Source organism: Staurois parvus, unplaced genomic scaffold (assembly GCF_062004578.1).
Source record: "Staurois parvus isolate SC_StPar_1 unplaced genomic scaffold, SC_StPar_1.0 ptg000520l, whole genome shotgun sequence".
In the NCBI taxonomy this organism is placed as follows: domain Eukaryota; kingdom Metazoa; phylum Chordata; class Amphibia; order Anura; family Ranidae; genus Staurois; species Staurois parvus.
In genome coordinates this window covers 1,950,089-1,966,581 of record NW_028318316.1, presented here as the reverse complement: position 1 = coordinate 1,966,581, position 16,493 = coordinate 1,950,089, and positions in this window count along the sequence as shown.

Genomic DNA, 16,493 nt, shown 5'->3' with positions numbered 1-16,493 from the left:
TAATCAAGTCATTCCAGTGCTTTCCTTTATCTCTGCTGTAGCACTCCATCCATGTTGACACCACCTCGCTCTCCTCTACAATCTAATCAATCACCTTCTCTTTCACTGTACTTGGCCCCTTTGCTTCTAGCTACATTGTGGTTGCTGTGATGCTCCTTCTTGGGGATTAGTCACATCTGAGTGGTCAGATCCCCAAAGTGTTGTTTGAATATGGTGATGTGGTGTTCTAGGACTATGCCTATGACGTCATGCAAAATACACCGATACTGTTGCATGCAGAAGTATGGAAATGTGTTGTCAAAGAGACCAGATAATTGCAATGGAACTGTTGAATAAAATAGTCTGGATATTATATACAGATATCATGTGATTACATTATAACCAATATAGTCATTGGATACTATGCACCTGTGCTAAATCATTGGATACTATGCACCTATGCTAAATCATTTTGTTACGAGCAAACTCTTGCGGCCTACTTTTTTTCATCTCCCCCAGCTTTGTGTTTAACATTATTTGTTGAGCATGCTTCCTCTATTATTCCTCCTTTGCACTTGCCTACTCTTCTCCAACCCCCCCCCCTTCCCGTGCAAAGCCTCCTGTTCTGTTAATTTCTGTTTAGCTGTTCTGTAGTCTCTATGGTTTCCTCTGAAACACCACTCTTGTGTCCGCCAGCAGCCCCACTCTGCTCTCTTCTTGCAATCACAGGCTTTACTGAGAGCAGCAGGAGCTATTGGCTTCTGCTATTTGCCAAATCCTGTGAGGTGGGTGGGGACAAGCCACGCTGTGTATGTCTATGGACACACACAGTCCAGCTTGGGAGCACAACCACATGCGTGCCCTCATAGCAAGCAGCATGCTATGGGGGCACTTGGAAAAAAGGAGTAAAGTAGGCATGCATAACCCGTGTGTAAAAGTTACATTTTTTTTTTAAATCAAAATAACAAACTTGAACTAGAAAAGTAAGCTTTGCTGGTTGCATACATATTCACCTCTCAAAATGATACATGGCAGAACCACCGATGGCTGCAATTAAATCTTCAACCAGTCTTTACTGGCTATGAGACTTTATTCTTTTTTACCAAGTTGTCTCTAGCGGTTTCAGACAGAATGGGAATAACTGGTGAACGTAATTTTTTTTCCCACAGATTCTCAACTGGCTTTAGGTATGGACTTTGACAAAGATTCAGGTTCTTGGCTTTAAATCCACGTATGGTGCATGGTCTGTTTCTTTAGAGTCACTGCTCTGCTGAAAGGTGAATCTTCACCACCATCTCAGGTCTCTCACAGACTAATACAGCCTTTCCTGCCCTTTATAAAGGTTCTATGCTACTCTTCCTTAAGCCTGGCCATTTTCTTAGTACCTGATGAAGAAAATAATCTTCTCAACATTATGCATTTATTACCATGGAGGATCATTTTCTCACTGTGACAAGCAGCATTGACTTTCCACCATACATAGAGTTTTGACCAAATGTTAAAAAAGAAAAAGACTTTTTAGTGAACACCAAACACCAGTGGCACTTCTGAGTGCCCCCATTTTGGAGGTAAGATGTTAATTGTGTTTTCAATGAGTTGTAGCGGGTTTAGGACTCCTTCATTTAAATGCTAGTGGAGTTTCTATGCTCTCAGTGAGTTTACCTAACGTTTAGTCATTGGGATGTAAAAGAAAGAAAAAGGAATAAACTTTATCATGTGCTTTTTGAGGAAATCTCAACTGAGATCATGAGAAAAAGAGAGCAGCTGCCCTGCTTGTGCTCTGACCAATAAAACTCAGTTATGACCATTAAACATCATAAATCATCAGTTAGAACACTGAAGTCCCTAATTTAAGTAATTGAGTAGGCAGATGAATGATCACATTTTGTTAGATGCTTACAGCAAAGTGTAGATTGTTTGGTTGGACTTCCTATGTATGTATCAGTGGATAGATTTACTATTTCTTCTGTACAGTTTTATTACACTGCATATTACTTTCTGTAAATGACATCCTTTTTAGCTTTAATTCGGTAAAGATATGCCTTTACTAGTGCAAATGCTTGCTTCTGTAAAGATTTCTGTATACGTACTTAAAGGTAAAACAAAAAGGAGAAAATAAATTATCATAAAAACAAATTATATACACATTGAAATGCACCTATACGCAAGTGTTTACTGATAATTATGCAGGAACTTTTCTCCTAGAAAACACATGTGTACTAACATCAGTAAAATTATTATGGCCTTGAGATGTAAGATCTCAGATAAGTATAATGTAGAGACACAAAAACAATTTTAAAGACTCAATTTTCCAAAGTTACTCTAAAACATAGATTGGTAGTAAATATTTTCACCCAAGATTCACAACACTTTCACCCATGATTCATCTAAGATTCAATTAGAAAAATGCATGAATGTTGGGTGAAAGTTGTGTGAATCTTGATGAAAACATTGATAAATACACACATTGTAAACAAAAGATCAAACAACAAAAAATAGGAGTGTTTCAAATTAATTTTATGTTAAAAGAAATATAAAATGAATTCCCATGGCAATAAAGGACTAAAAACAAAAAAGTTAAAAAGCCATACTCGGGCAGCACAGTGGCTAAATGGTTAGCACTTCTGCCAGGCAGTACTAGGGTTGTTGGTTTGAATCCCAACCACGGCACCACCTGCCTGGAGTTTGCATGTTCTCCCTGTGCCTGTGTGGGTTTCCTCCGGGTACTCCTGTTTCCTCCCACACTCCAAAGACATGCTGGTAGGTTAATTGGCTGTTGTCTAAATTGGCTCTAGTATGTATGAATGTGAGTTAGGGACCTTAGATTGTACACCCCTTGAGGGTTAGGGACTGAGGTGAATGTATAATACATATGTGTAAAGTGCTGTGTAAATTGACGGCGCTATATAAGTACCTGAAATAAATAAATATTCAAGAAAAAGGGTATTTAAAAATATAAAATGAATGGAATTTTTTCACAATTTAAAAATTACAATAAATTCAACAAAAGGAGCAAAGAGGAAATTGGTTTAGCAAAACATTTAAAAATGAAAGATACGTTGCTAAAAAGAGCTTAGAAGACAGCAGTGAGGTGGATGGCAGCATGAGAAACCAACTGTGGAAGTCCACAGATATGCAGAGACCATGGTACTCCCGGAAATGTTGGTTTCTGAACAGCAAGTGGGAAGTAGTTTCAGGGCAACGGGAAAGTGAAGTATTTCCTGTAATCAGATATCTGCTGCTGAATAAAGTTTAGATATAGGACAGGGTTGCTTTCAGGTAACTGGCAAATGACCTGAAAATACTCTTTGCCACTGGATTAAAAGAGGTTTAACCAGCACATACTATAAGAACAGTGTGAATCTTGAGCAAATGTTGTGTGAATTTTGGTGAAAACATTAATACACCCATTGTAAAAAAAAAAGGTCAAAAAACAAAAATGGTAGTGTTTCTTTTTTTTTTTTTTATGTAAAAACATTACAAAATAATGGAAAATTGAATTCAAATACTTATCGTAATTTTCCTTTCCTACGGAGCTCTATGGAAGCACAGCTGGGTGAGGCCCCACCCATCCCCTGCCTGATCAGGATGTAACAATAAATTTTTGACTCACCTCAGCCTAAGCATTCCGTAACTCGTACTACTAAACTAGGTGGGATTTGTGCTGCCATGGAGCTTGTCAGGAAAGAAAAATTATGGTAAGTATTTGAATTCAATTTTCCATTTTCCTGACGGCTCCATGTCAGTACAGCTGGGATTTAGCTAACCACACACAGGAGGGTAATGCAAAACCAATTTAATTTTGATTGGAAGCAGAGCCCAAGACACCCCTGCCAAAATCAGCAGTAGTCAGAGTAGCAGGTTCTATACTATAATGAGTCATGAAGGTATGAACAGAAGACCATGTAGCTGCTTTGCAGATTGTTTCCGGGGAAACTCGGCCTACTGCTGCCCATAAGGTTGAAACCCCTCTAGTGGACTGTGCTGTGACCCCCTCAGGCACAGGCAACCCCCTCGTTCTGTAAGCTAAAGGGATGGTCTTGACCAGCCATGTAGCGATTACTCTACTAGAAGCTCTCGAGCCTTTCCGTGTACTGTTAGGGATGGTGAAAAGATGATCTGATTTCCTGAGCTTGCAAGTAGCGTCCACATAGTCTCTCAATGAGTGCCCAACATCCAATGGACTTTGGTCCTGGGAATTTTCCGAAAGGAGCATTGGGAGTGTAATATCTTGCATTATGTAAATGCTGGAGGAAACTTTGGGTACAAATCCTAGCATTGGTCTAAGCATGACCCTATCTGGAAAGAACGAAATAAACGGTTCCTTAAACCCTGAGGCTGTTAGTTCCGAGACTCTTCTGGCTGATGTTATCACCACAAGAAATGCAGTTTTCAGAGTAAGATGCCATAGTAAAGCAGGATGACTGAAGGTGCCTGATGAGAGGAAGTCCAACATCAGTGGCAAGTCCCATTTTGTGAAAATCAGAGGCTTGGGTGGTCTTTGGCGCATAGCTGCCTTAAAGAACTCAACCACTAAGAGTCCAATGCCCATAGGGTACCTATAAAAGCCGAGAGGGCAGAAACGTGAGCCTTCAGAGTACTCACAGACAGACCCATATCCAGCCCTGCCTGGAGGAATTCCAGTAAGTGTCAGACTCTCGGGGTATCTGGTGCCTGTTTGCAAATTCCACGAACTTGCTCTATATCTTGCTATAGTATGTGTTGGTGCTGTCCTTTCTGGCTCTCATCAAGGTATCTGTGACCTTAGTCGAGCATCCTAGATTCATCATCCTTTGCCTTTCAGGACTCAGGCCGTCAGCCTGAGTTTCTCCAGAGCAGGGTGCCGAATGGGTCCCTGCATGAGCAGATCTGGTGTCACTGGCAGAGGGTAGGGTTCTATGATGTTCAATGAAGAGTAGTGGGTACCAGGGTCTCTTTCGCTAATCTGGTATTACTGATAGAACCATCACCCTTTCCTGGTGTATTCTGCGCAGCAAGCTGAGAATCACTGGAATTGGAGAGAAGGCGTATGCAGTCTTGAAATTCCATGCCACTGTCAACGCATCCACCCCCATAGCTTGTGGGTGACTGATCCTGGAGAAAAAAAAAAAAATAATGAGGTAGTTTGGTATTCTCCAGGGAGGCAAATAGGTCTATCTCCAGCAGAAAGGCCCATGCCACTAGACTCTGAAAAACGTGAGGTGAAAAAGGACCCACTAGTTGTCCAAATTCGTTCTGAATAGATAATCCACCTGGGTATTCAAGCAACTGGGCACATACATTGCTGTTAGTTGTAAGTTGGCTTGGGCCCATTCCATAATTGGAGTAACTTCCCTCAGGAGGGGTATGCTGTGGGTGACCCCCTGTCTGTGTATGTAGGCTACCACCGTTGTATTGTCCAACTTCATCAGAACGGGTGCACCCAGAATGAGCCTTTTGAAAGCCAGGAGTGCTTGGAATGATGCCCTCAATTCTAGAATGTTGGAAACCATATTGACAGCCTGGAATGACCACTGGCCCTGGGCCCAGTGAACTCCACACAGGGTTCCCCAGTCTGCTTCACTGGCATCCAATTGGACAACCTGTCACTGTATTGCAAGTAACAAATAGTATTGTAGGAGATTCTGCCATCTCAACCATCATTCCAGGCTCATTCTCATCTGGAAAGTGATTTGTATATTCTGCCCAAGATCCTCCAATCTCCATTGCTCTAAAAGCCCCACCTGAAGGTTACGTGAATTCCATTGCGCCCATTTGACCATCGAAATAGCCAAGGTCATAATTCCTAACAGCCTCATACATTCTATTGCAGGAAGGTAGAGCCTCTTCTGGGCTATTGACATCATGTTCAGGATGACTGACATCCTGTCCTCTGGCAATGCCACTGATGCTGCCGGAGTGTTCACTTCTGTGCCTAGGTATACAAGGTTCTGGGTTGGCACATGGCGACTCCTCTCCCGGTTGATTAACCATCCAAAGTGCTCTAGTGTCTCCATGGTTAACTTCCAGTGTGACAGAAACGTCTCTCAGTCTTGATTCAGGAGCAGAATGTCATCCAAGTAGGGATTTATTCACACTCCCTGCAACCTCAGGTATGTCACTAGGGCCAGAAGAATCTTCGTGAATACTCTCGGTGATGTGGTCAGTCCAAAGGGTAGGCATACAAACTGGAGGTGGAGCTACCCTACCGCAAACCGTAGAAATTTCTGGCAGACTGGGGCTACAGTACATGGAAATACGCATCCTTGAGGTCCATTGATAGAAGCCAATCACCTGGCTGAATGATTTTCAGAATTGTCTGGAAAGATTCCATTTTGAATCGGTCTTTCTTGATTGAAATGTTGAGCCTCCTGAGTTCTATCACCGGTCTCCACACTCCCGACTTTTCTACACTAGAAATAGAGGTGAGTAGATTTCAGAAAAACGTTCTTTGCTGGGGTACTGCAACTGTCACTTCCTGGTTGAGGAGGGTTTCTATGCATTTCCATAAAACATACCGCTTTTCTCTTGTTAGGACAAAGATTCTACGAGAAAGCCTCAGGAACTTCCAAATATGGCCGAACCGGATGGTGGAAATTACCCAAGGCTCCTTTACCTATTGTGCCCACACTTGAGGTAACTTGAATAATCTGGCTTGCATGCGACAAGTGTGAGCCGGCAGATAGTCAAAAAGACTTCTGGGACTCTGGCTGTTACTGCATTAAGCATGATCCTGGCCAACATCTTAATTAGGTCATAGGATGCCTCTGCCATAAAATAAGCAGTAAGCTTCAAATTGGCAAAGGAGGCCAAGACCTCGGCTTTTCTCAGGTCATTTCCCACTGCCACTTCTGACTTCTGAACCTAGGACTACATGGCCTTCGAAATAGCTGCCAAAGCCATAGAAGATCTACACACCCCACCAGCAAGTGTGTAAATCTTTTTAAGATCCTCATAAACTCTTCTAGCCAACACGTCGCTGAATGTCACTGCATCATCTAGAGGAAGGGCTACATGTCTAGCAAGACGCATAAGTGCTGCGTCCACCACCAGAGGCTCCTCCAAACTCTTAATAGTCTCAGACTTGAAGGGGCAAAGCTTTGTGAACCGATTCTTAAAAGTGATTCTCTTATCCGCTTGGTTCCACTCATCAGTAATTATGTCCTGAATTTCTTCCATGAGTGGGAAATTCACCCCCTGCTTTTTCATGTTCGTGAAAAACTTCCTGCTTCTTCTGCGGTTCTTCCCCAGCGTCTTCCCAAAGCAGAGCCTGCCTAATCTCTTTCACAAAAGGCTGGACCAAGGCAAAATCAAAACCATCATAACGGCCCTCATCCTCCTCCAAGGAAACAGCGTCTGAGGCCAAAGTTTCCTGAGCCTCTGGAATCACCTGACTAGCCGGTGGCATCTGTGGAGACAAGGAGCACGAGGTTGATGGAACTGGGGCGACTGAAGGCTGCGACGCAAATGCCTTTAGCGTCTCCTCAAATTCCTGCTTCATTAGCAATACCATCTCTGCCTTATCTTTGCCATCCTGTTCTGGGTTGGTCACGATGTGAATCTCTGCCTTATCGTCATGGGCAGCACTGACCCCTAGAGTCTGAACGGGAACGTGAATGTCGGTCCTCGCTTACAGATGACCTTTCTGAGCTTCTTCTTTCTGATCATCGGGAAGGATCATGACCAAGACTGGAGGAGCTGGGGTAGCACAGACAAAAAAATAAAAACAAGACAAAAGTTAGTCATTGACTTGAAAAACAACAAAAAGAATATGCGCATCAGGCGATGTCTCCCCTACCTTCTCTGAGAATGCTGGTCTTTAGAGGGGGTAGGCATGTTATCACTGCTGTAAAATTACAAAACCAAAAGCATGAGGCAGAACAATATAGCAGATAGAACCACAGGAGCACAGCCTTGCAGGTGCAATGCATAGCTGGAGGAGAGAGAGGGAATAGCAGGCACAGGCAGGCTGCAGGAGCACACAGTCACATAGGAGCCAGAGGCCTCAGCCAGAAGCATCTTTAAATTTTGGTTCCCTTAAGACTGGCCCCACCTCCCTTCTCCTGATTGGCCAAGCAGTCCCGCACATGCTCAGAGCGGTCTGCAGCATGCGCACCACGCTGGCCCGCACACACACTGACCTAGCAGTGCTCGTAAGAAGTGGGAAGAGCAGTGCCGCTGCCCTTACCATTGTCCACAGCTCTATCCACCGCCATCATCCCCAGCAGCCGCCATGGAAGGATTTTATCCCTACCACCAGCCACCAAGGAACCCCCACAGGTGTAACACCCCATAGCCAGCAATACTTTACCACGGCCTGATACCGCCCTGAGGACCAGCAGCGTGGCTCCCTGGTCAAAATGCTGTTAGCAAAGGAGTACTGGGACCGCGTCCAACCATTTTGGTCTAATAGCTGGACGGACAGCCAGCTATTAGACCAGCTAGGAGGGGAGACACCACCTGTCCTGATTGCAGGAGAAAGAAAAAGGAATGCCTAGCCTGACGTGGGTCAGAAATTTATTGAGGTATGTCCTGATCAGGCAGGGGGTGGGCGGGGCCTCACCCAGATGTGCTGACATGGAGCTGCCAGGAAACAATATATTCCCACGGGCAATACATTTAAAGATCTGTAACCAAAGCATAAAGTTAAAAAGCCATAAACAATCAAAAAGTCATTTAAACATATAAAACTAAACATAAACATTGTCATCATTTGACAGTTACAATGAGTGCAGCAAAAGCGACAAAGAGGAAATTGGGCTAGCAAAAAATTTAAATGAATATGTTAGCAACAAAAGGAGTTTAGAAGACAGCAGTGACATGAAGGTCTGCAGGCGGAACCAGCTGCATAAGACCATGTTGATGCAGACACCAGAGGCGGACTGACCATTTGGAAACTCGGCGGGGCCTGGGGTCAGTAGGGGGCCCCATGAGATGCCCCTGGTACCTTTTTCATAGGCTTTTTTGAGTTTGGGCAAGGACACAGGGGCCCCATGATCCCCTATTGCCCGGGGGCCCCATGAGTTGTCAGTCTGCCCCTGGCAGACACCATGGCATTCAGAGTGCAGAGTTCAGAAGTGCATTACGTACAGAGTGCAGAGTTCAGATGTGCGCTACGTACAGAGTTGAGTTCAGGAGTGCACTGTGTACAGAGTGCAGGGTTGAGGAGTACCTTATGGATCTGTTAGAGCCACACGCTGCCCAGGAAACAGCGGTCCTTGTAAACACAAACGTTTATGTATTTACAAGTGACAGCAGGGCACAGAGGGTGACAAAATGGAGTTCAACCATGTTTCAGCTGAAAAGCTGGCTGTCATGGCCTAGGGGTCCAGATTTGACCCACGGGCCTTGTGTTTGACATTTGTGGTTTAGATAAAAGACTGGGTCACTTTAAACTCACTGGCAAACTATAGAAAAACACTCTTTGCCACTGGACTAAGAGAGGTTTGACCTGTTAGACAGCACACCATTTACTCTCACCCAAAGCCATGGAATTTTACTTTAAGCATCTTTCTTGCTGGGCGCCGTATGGTCCATCTTTTCAGGTAAAGCTATTTCACCATTATATACACCAGATACCTACCACCCACAGTGCAGGAAGCTCTGGAGGAACACCGGCCAGGCCTAGATCATGTGCAGAGACAGTGGTATTCTCCACATGCTAAATTCACAGGTTGCTTGATCCCCAGAAGGGGGTGCCCCCACAAGCCTCTGGATGTGAGTGTTGGCTTATCAACAATTGTTCTGAACTTACCCATAACATTTTTATTTTTTTCAATGTTTGACCACACTTACACAATTCTCTCCCGGGGCTTCTCCCCCTTTATCTCTCTCTGTTTTTCATAGCAACTCTTTCTACGGCATTAAGATTTAGCTGACTTGGTAGAATCTTTACAAAATGAGCTGAATGTATTTCCAAAAAGGCACAAAATATAAAGAACGGCTAATATTAATAAGAAATTAGATTGTAGAAAATTTATTACGTTAGTTGTCTACCTTTCACAAAGGAAGGGGGGGGGGAAGCAATTGGACTATGCAGATTATCTGAAGATTTATTTTTCTGAGGATTAGTGCTTTTGTTTGTTTGTTTTTTTTAAACCTGACTCACTATCGAACTATGACATAATGGCCCTGATTTACTATTGGGCGTGGGCGCATATTCGTGGGCGAACGTCCAATTTTTATGAGCGACCGTCTATTTTTACCCCGCAACGAGATTTACTATTGAGCAGCACCCATAAGCAGATGCCAAATCGAATTTACAAAAAGACACACGCCCGGAATCAAACTCACAAAGTAGACTTGCTAAGAAGCACGTCTAACACCATGAAAAATCACTGTAGAGACATGTTCAGTTAGAAATTTGCTTTGCCAAATATCAGGACTTCACTTTAAACAATATCTGCTATTTCCAAAAAATTAAGAATGTGTTAAAAATCGTTTTTTTAAAGGAAATCGACAGAGTGAAAATCTAGACGCCCGTGCAGTGTCTTTGGCCGATATAACTGAGCATGTGCAGAACACATTTTAGGTGTCTGCCATGGGCGTTTGCTTTTTAGCCACTGCCCAATAGTAAATCTTACTGTGGATTCCTCTGACAGCCGACACTCGGTAGCGTCTACTGTGTTAAACAAACAGCACTAAGCATATCTTTATGTATTCTAATTTGATTTCCTTAGTTCTAGTGATTCTATTTTTGTTTCTTATCCTTTATAATTATTTCTGTAATGATTTTACTTATTTCGAAGGTCTAGATAATATTTATTTTGACAGCTGAATGTAAAAATAAAGGTCCGCAATAAAAAAAAAAAAAACAGCGTGGGTCCCCCCTCTCTTCCATACCAAGCCCTTCAGGTCTGGTATGGATATTAAGGGGGAACTCCACGCTGAAATTTAAAAAAAAACCAGCGTGGGTCCCCCTCAATATCCATACCAGACCCTTATCCGAGCATGCAGCCCGGCAGGTCAGGAAAGGGGGGGGGGCGAGCGAGCGCCCCCCCTCCTGAACCCTACCAGGCCACACGCCCTCAACATGGGGGGGTGCTTTGGGGCAGGGGGGGCTCCCCCTCCCCCCAAAGCACCTTGTCCCCATGTCGATGAGGACAAGGGCCTCTTCCCCACAACCCTGGCCGGTGGTTGTGGGGGTCTGTGGGCGGGGGGCTTATCAGAATCTGGAAGCCCCCTTTAACAAGGGGGCCCCCAGATCCCGGCCCCCCCCCCCTACGTGAATGAGTCTGCGGTACATGGTCCCGCGACTCATTCACAAAAAAATAAGTGTGGTGTAAAAAAAACACAGTACAGGGTCTTTGACAAGTCCTTTATTAAAACAATGTCCCCCAAAGTAGATCCAACGTCAATCACAGCGGCGGCGACCCGAAAAAAGAAAAAAAAAAAAGTTTCGCACACGTTGTACACTGCAGTGTGCACTAAAGCATTTTACACTCATGCACTGTACACACTAACGCATTTGACATTTTTAGTGTGCAATGCCTTCGACAGTACAATGCTATTGCAGTATTGGTATATGTTTATTAAGCACAGATAATTAATCTGATTTTAGTTATCAAGGAGAAGTCTTCTCTGTTCCCCTGTTTATGAGGTGGAAGACAATTGTTTTCCGAAGAAGAGAGGAGACATTTTTTCAAGGAGATCTGTATAGATTTCCAGAGATATGTGTAGATGGTTGAGGGGCTGCATGTGATCTCCGGAGATAATTGAGATTAACGACCACCTGAGTTAAACCAGTGAATGAAAAGTGTAAAAAAAACATGGATTGAAAATAATCTGCTCTGACCACTGTGCTTTGTCAAGCCACATATTGGCACATTCTGGTTTCACACAGATGCGATGTGAAATTTGCAGTGTTTTCTGTGCAAGCGCTGCACTGCATCACAACCGCAACCCCTTCATGCCACCTGCTGCGGCTTTCTAGGTGAAGTTAACAACACACCAAAATTGGTACACAAAGCGTATTGCGATGTGTCAAATCGGATCGCATGCCTATTCACACCCATGTGCATACCCTGAAAAAGGGTCCTGCACATTTTTGGCCCGGATGCGGTGCAATTTGAGGTGTGCAAAATGTTTGTCTCCAATTGCAACGCACACAGATTGCATGTGATTTGCCCAGGAGTGCGGTTCCTGTACAAATGACATGTGTTATACTACAACGCATACATGCGTTGTGGTATAACACATGTCCAAATGACATGTGTTATACCACTATACATGTATGTGAAGCCAGAATAAAAGTATGTGTATTTTGTCTACTTTTACTTGCGCATGTTAACATTATGTAAGTGCATTTTTCTATTGTTTAACATGCTATAGAAATGGAACATGCATTTGGATGTAGTGTTTTTGTATGTGCATTTTGGAAGTATTCTAAACACACAATGACCCTAGGGCCACACCATATCTTAAGCCGCGTTTGTCAGAAATGCTGTACAGTACATTTAAAGCGGATTTACACTCCACCTATCAAAAAATAACAGTCATCAGCTACAAAAACGGTAGCTGCTGACTTTTAAAAAGCAGCCACTTACCTTTCCCTCGGTCCTGTGGTGTGTCTCCCGCAGCTCCTTTCACCGGCTGTCCTGGTTTCCAGGAGGACGGCATCTTCACTGTGGGAACCCGGCTGTGACAGCTTGTGGCTTCACAGCTGGCTACCCACTGTGCATGTGCGAGTAGAGTTGTGCTTCATGAATGGTCACATGTCAAATGTCCCCAAAGGCTACAAGGAGGGAGGACACCTTCCGTTTCCAAACGTCTAGGCGATCGTACTGTCAAATTTGGGGACCCGCTCCCCAAGGGTGCCAATCCTTAAGGGGGAATGGGGGAGCAGTCATTAAAGCGGAACTTCCCCTTTTGGATGGAGCTCCGCTTTAAGATGATTTCCTATGGGACATGTTTACACATGTGCTTTTTCACATGGCTTGTTTTTTGGGAAAAGGTCAGAGCCTTTTTTGAACTCCAAAAGTGTAATGTTTTTGTCAAAATACTTAAATGAAAACACTGCAGACAAGAACGTATTTCATGTTGTCTGCGTTTGCCGTTTTAAATCTGCCTAGCAACAAAAATGAAAACAGTAAGGCACAAAAAATACATAAGAAACAAAAAACAACGCAAAACCCAATGCAGAGACGGCTACAACACAAACTGTGTTGCCTTAGGCACTTGAGTGCACACTTGGCCACAGGTGATTTTAACAGGCGTTTTTGGGGTCAAAGCATCTGTGTTTGCATTTGTGGAAAGTGTATTTTTGATTAAATTTTTGGTGTTGTTTTTTACGTATACTTTGGCAAACTGCAGATCTGCATTCAACTTTGTGTTGAAAATTAACCAAATAATGTCCTAGCCAAAATGACATGCATTTTGCATGTGTGGCCAGAACACACACAAAAATGCTGTTACAAAATAATCCAAAATACAGGCTCAAACAAGACAAACATGCACATCCAAATTTCAAACAACGTTTTACAAAACATATCTAATGACCAAAAATCACCAACAAAGTTGATTACAAAATACACCACAATGAGAATTCAAATGTCCAAACAAGCAAAAATTGACCTTTTGTGCCCATGGAGTGTTGTGTTTTTATTCAATACTCATTTAGGTGCGTGCCTAGCATATTTGTTAAATGCTAAAATGTGCAGCAAAATGCATGTTTGCTAACAGCACTTGGGGTGCCATTAACAATGAATGGCACACAAAAGCACAATGCGTATTTAAAGACCATTTGAGCACAATTTAGAAGTGCTGCAACAATTATGCAATTCTGCCAACAATTATGCATTGCTCAGGTGAGAATGCATTGAAAATAACAATACAATACAATTATACTGTATGTATGTGTGTACACACACACATGTAGATATAGATCATGTTTTAGCTTGCCTTTTGGGACAATTATCCCCTGCTTTGTGTCTGATCTTTGGTATGTTTGATTACACAAACCTCTCACATTTAAATTCCTTTTTTTGTCACCCACAGATTCTGCTGTTACGCAAGTATGACGGTAGCTGTTCTAATTTTGCCAAACAGACCATCGTGCGCCACATCAAACATCGGCTGTGGCAGAGATTCCACCATCGCTCCACTGTGCTGCAAATCCAGCACAGTTAGAGCATTGTGAAGCGGCGCAATCCACAATTTTTGAAAAAAGTTGCCCGCCGAATCTCTGGTAAGTGAAGTTGTTATTAAAAAGTTCACTTTCAGTTTTGTATTGTCAAAAATGTTTTGCTACATTCATTCTGAATTTGTTTGGCAATAATGTTGTCTTTGTTGACTTGTTCTAGCCACAGCTGATGGGCGCCAGGCGGTGGTCTGCTTGGCAAAAAAGCCTCACAGGAGGACAGCCACCGTCCACTTTTGCCAACCACAGGTGGGGCATCCCCTGCGGAGACTCCGCATTGTGGAAGGTAAGCACAAGCTCTAGAAGCTTGGACCTCATGACTTTGCCATTGTTGGCATCTCCACACTGATCTCCACTGACTGTCAATTGTACATTAATGCCACACACATTGCTTGTAAATGACATGATAACTGTGATGGAAGCGTAGGCAGGACAGAACACACGGAGGATGCTAAACACACCAAGATTTATTGTTATATGGAAAGCAATCAATCAGGGTAGGAATTTAGCATCCGGGGACCCAAAAAAGGGGAGGAGAGGGGAGTAGCTCCAAACAATTGTCATTCAGCCCACGATAGGGCAATTTGTGTAGCGATGGCCCAAGCAAGTATTAATCCAAACAGCTCCGGCAAAAGTAATAGGGAAGTTCAGGGCAATCCAGGCAAAAAATGTATGAGAGTTCTATGGGACCGTCCAGGCAGGGGAAAATCGGGGGGTGTGGGGGGGGGGAGTTCAAACAGGAGGACTGGGGCACTCACAGTTTAGGCAGGAGTATCCTTGGGCACACAGCAGGTAACAGGCAGGAGTAGCTTTGCACACAGCGGATAGCAAGAGCCTCTAGCCCCCCAGCACTCATAACATTTTGTTTTTACGCTTGACAGAATTGGACTTCTTTGGACCCATTTAAATTACAATATGTGTATGTTATGTATGCTGTTTGAAAGCTGCAGAGTATACAAATTATGGAAAATTTTGGCACTAAAATACAACTCCATGATGTACAGCCAATCTCATTTCGTGAGGCCCCATAAGATGACACAACGTGAGAAATATTCTACAATGCATAGTATGTTATTATTCACACATTAACACATGAATACAGTATTATGGAGAGGGCACATTTGGGTGGATTTTTGGTTAGTTTTGGGGATGGGGGAATTTCAGAATCTTGGCTACTCCTTACATTGAGAATCATAGTAACAGAAATGTTTTACATTGTCCTGACCTGATTACATTACTGCCATGTTGCCTTTTTGGTGATCTGGTATATATAGTCTACAGCCAAACATATTGACCAGGGTGCTGTGATTGGTCCAAATACCATGTGATAAGTGTGTTCCAATCCCATTTGGACTTTCAAGAGTTCCTAATATGTAAATTAACATTGTGATCACGTCATTGCATAGCAAATACATGGTCAACAAGCTTAACAAATCAGCCTACTACCATGACTTGGTATCTGCTGTAGTGCGGTGGACAAAGTTGTAGAAAAGGATGCAGTCTGCCCCAGCGGATGTACAGTTATGTTCAAAATAATAGCAGTCAGACATCACTAACCTGATCAATCACTGTTTTTGTTAGAAATGATATTTCTCCATGGCAAATAATTCACTAGCAGGTGTAGTAGAATAATAGAAATCCAACAGACCCAACAGTCATGACATGCATGCTGCTGATTCTGTGTATTTGAATCACTAATTGAAAGGGGCATGTTCTAAATAATAGCAGTGTGGAGTTCTATTAGTGAGGTCATTCATTCTTTGAAAAACAGGTGGCAATTATTGCCCTTATTTAGGGAAGGAAGGCAGAAAATGCTGGTTACAGTGCATTTACTCTCTGAAATTCAAAGGAAAATGGGTCGTTCCAGACGTATCTTGATGAATAAAGTTGATTGGAGAGGGGAAAACATATAAAGAAGTGCAGAAAATGATAGGCTGCTCAGCTAAAATGATCGCAAAGGCTTTAAAATGGCAACCGAAACCTGAAAGACGTGGAAGAAATCAAAAAACTACCATTCGAAAGGATAGACGAATAGCGAAAATGGCAAGGACTCAGCCAACAATCAGCTCCAGGAAGATCAAAGAAGGTCTAAAGTTACCTGTGAGTACTGTTACAATTAGAAGACGCCTATGTAAAGCCAAGCTATCTGCAAGAAGCCCCCGCAAAGTCCCACTGTTGAAAAAAAGACATGTGCTGAAGAGGTTACAATTTGCAAAGAGCACATTGACTGGCCTAAAGAGAAATGGTGCAACATTTTGTGGACTGATGAAAGTAAGATTGTTCTTTTTGGGTCTAGTGGCCGGAGACAGTTTGTCAGATGACTCCCAAACACTGAATTCAAGCCACAGTACACTGTGAAGACAGTGAAGCATGGTTGCTCAAGCATCATGATATGGGG